Source organism: Etheostoma cragini, chromosome 7 (genome assembly GCF_013103735.1).
Source record: "Etheostoma cragini isolate CJK2018 chromosome 7, CSU_Ecrag_1.0, whole genome shotgun sequence".
NCBI classification, from domain to species: Eukaryota; Metazoa; Chordata; class Actinopteri; order Perciformes; family Percidae; genus Etheostoma; species Etheostoma cragini.
This window is the reverse complement of record NC_048413.1, coordinates 1,624,267-1,627,916: the sequence shown is the minus strand read 5'-3', so window position 1 is coordinate 1,627,916 and position 3,650 is coordinate 1,624,267.

Below are 3,650 nucleotides of genomic sequence, written 5' to 3'. Positions count from 1 at the left end.
AGGCTGTTAAAGGCATATTTTTCTCTTTTTCAGGCTACTCTAAAAAGGAATCCTGACGTTATGCCAGCTTCATTCCAAGTCCACGGGAGACAGCTCCTATCCAGTGTGTCTCTCAGGTAATTTCAGAGCATTCTGATGTACGGTTTTAAAATTAAGGCCTAAAAGTAAAGCTATATGGACGTTTCTTCAGGCTGTTAAAGGCATATTGAAATCTCCTTCATGCCACTGTAAAATGGATTCCTACTGTTATGCCAGGCTCATTCCATGTCTGGGGGAGACAATACATATCCATTGGGTCACTCAGGTAATTTAGGACCATTTTGAGGAAGGATTTAAAAATTAAATAGTAAAAATAGTATAATTTAAATATTTTCAGGCTTTTCAAGGCATATTTAACTCTCCTTCATGCCACTGTAAAATAGATTCCTACTGTTATGCCAGCTTCATTCCAAGTCTAGGGGAGACAGCACCTATCCAGGGTGTCTCTCAGGTAATTTCAGAGCATTCTGATGTACGATTTTAAAATTAAGGCCTTAAAAGTAAAGCTATGTTGACGTTTTTTCAGGCTTTTAAAGGCATATTTAACTCTCCTTCATACCACTGTAAAATGGATTCCTACTGTTATGCCAGCTTTATTCCAAGTCCGGGGGAAACACTACATATCCATTGGGTCACGCAGGTAATTTACGACCATTCTGATGTTTTATTCTAAAATTGAAGCCTAGAATGTCTAATAAATGGTATAATTTATATCTTTTACACGCTTTTAAAGGCATATCTTTCTCTTTTTCAGGCTACTCTAAAAAGGAATCCTGACGTTATGCCAGCTTCATTCCAAGTCTAGGGGAGACAGCTCCTATACAGGGTGTCTCTCAGGTAATTTCAGAGCATTCTGATGTACGGTTTTAAAATTAATGGCTTACAAAAAGAGCAATATTGACGATTTTTCAAGCAATTAAAGGCATATTTAAATCTCCTTCATGGCACTGTAATTTGGATTCCTACTGTTATGCCAGCTTCATTCCAAGTCTGCGGGAGACACTAATATATCCATTTGGTAACTCAGGTAAATTAGGACCCTTCTGATGCAGGATTTTGAAATTGAAGCCTATAATGTCTATTAAATGGTATAATTTAAATCTATTACAGGCTTTCAAAGGCATATTTTTCTCTTTTTCAGGCTACTCTAAAATGGAATCCTGACGTTATGCCAGCTTCATTCCAAGACTGGGAGAGACATGACCTATCCAGTTTGTCTCTCTCTAGTTTTAAAATTAAGGGCTTACAACAAGAGCTATATTGAAAATTGTTTAGGCTGTTAATAAGATTCCTACTGTTATGCCAGCTTCATTCCAATTCTGGGGGAGACACTAATATGGTGATTAGGTTAGGGACGGAGAGTACGCTGGCGTTTTGTTTGTTCGCCGCTTCTCTGTCCGAGATCTTTTGTGTAACAATTGTTGCTAAACAACTAGGCTTTACAGTACGTTTATCGACCAGTACTAGTTATACTAGTGTCGTTGCTCACTCGTGAACATTGTGGATTGTGTGTGTTCTTTACGGATTCTGCCGACTCCAGCGGATGTCGACTTACCAGTCTGCCACTGCTCGGAGTTTACCGTACCGGTTCATCACTGCCTGCCACCGAGAGACTTTCAACCGAAGTCACTGCTGATGTTCGTGAGGTCCCCACCAAAAGCCACTGCTGGTCGCTTACTGTGTCTAATGGCCCTCTTCTGTGCTTCACGGGCATTGCTAACGGCTAACAGACCGCTCGCCACGACTGACATGATGCTGAAGTATTCCGTCACCCAACTGAAGAACTTCAACAACTACGCCACTCCACCGTGCATATCGGTCATAAAACAGCTTGGACTCCTTCGCCGGCCGCGCTACATTCACAGAAGTTGCGGCCGAAAGTTTGTTTTCTCCCGGTCGGAACACAACATCCCATCCCTCTGGTCTGGCGCACGCCTCGTCGCATCTCCAACACGTCATCAGGGTGCTGCCACTCCTAGGACTAGTAATGCTGCAGTTTCCACGGCAACACTACGCACTGACTGGGATGGAAAACGTGGAGTGGATTTCAGTCTACTCCGGCCAATACAGAGACACACTGCTCCATCCACCATCAAGATTGAACTGTTTAACGCACATCCATCACAAACAAATCCTGCCTCATACATGACCATATTCTAGATGGATGTTTGGATTTGATCTGCCTTACAGAAACCTGGCACCAACCAGATGTTTTTTCTGTGCTAAATGAGACCTGTCCTCCTGGCTACTGCTATTTACAGAAAGCCCGCAGCACAGGGCGCGGTGGTGGCTTGCTGTGATCCACCGAAGTGATCTGGGCTTGTCCCCAGTTGCCCTACCTGAGCTGTCTTCTTTTGAATGCCTTGCATTTAAATGTAAGCCCCCTCTCTCTACAACGATTCTTCTCATCTACCGGCCACCCAAACCAAACTCATCTTTCATCCCAGAGATGTCCAACCTTCTCTCAACATTTGGTACAATGTCTGCCAATATCATAGTCCTCGGAGATATGAATATTCATGTCAACTCCCCCACCTGCCGTTTTGCAGCAGAATTCCTCCAATTACTCGACTGTTTTAATCTGACACAACTTGTCGATGTCCCCACTCACACGAGGGGGCACACACTCGACCTGGTCATTACAAACTCTGCTCAACTCAGCAGTCTTCTGGTCTATGATCTGGGTGTCTCCGACCAAAAGGCTATTTCCATGAAGATGTCCTCACCATCCACCCTCACCAAGCCCAAACGACAAATCTGCTTCAGAAATCTGAAAAACATCAACCCAGAGGCATCAGACCTTCGACATCTCCTTTCTGCAAACTGTTTAACAGCCATGGACTCTGTGGAGTACTACAACAACACCCTAAAGACTATCCTGGATCTCCACGCCCCGGTAACAACCAGAACAGTCACTTTCTCCCGATCAGCCCCCTGGTACACCAGTGAGCTACGAAAAATGAAGGTGTCAGAGCGTGCCATAGAGCGAAGATACAAAGCCACAGGTCTCACTGTGCACAAGCTAGCTTTTCGGGAACACCAAAAGGATTACTCAAAATCACTTACAGAGGCACGGTCACAGTTCTACTCAAACGTCATCAGAAACAGTCCCGGAAACTCCAAGCAGTTGTTCTCCACAATAAATCATCTTCTCAAACCACAAATCCCCTCACTCACAGAAACTACAGAAGAGCACTGTAATAATTTCCCGGACTTTTTCAAAACAAAAATAGACTCAATCCACTCTTCCTTTCCTAGATCCTCAACACTTGCCAGCCCATTTGTCCACTCACAGCTTGCAGTGCCCCAGACCCTACACTGCTTTCCAGAAATCTCCCAGCAAGAGGTTGAGAAGATCATCCAAAGGATGAAACCCACCACCTGTGCCCTCGACCCCTTTCCTACAGCTCTAGTCAAAGCTAACACCTCTGCCCTAAGCCCCCTGATTACCACTGTAATAAACCACTCCCTCCAGTCTGGCAATGTTCCATCTGGCCTTAAAACTGCCATAATCAGACCACTTCTAAAAAAAACTACCCTTGATCCAGAGACACTCTCAAATTACAGGCCCATTTCCAATCTCTCATTCCTCTCCAAAGTACTGGAAAAAG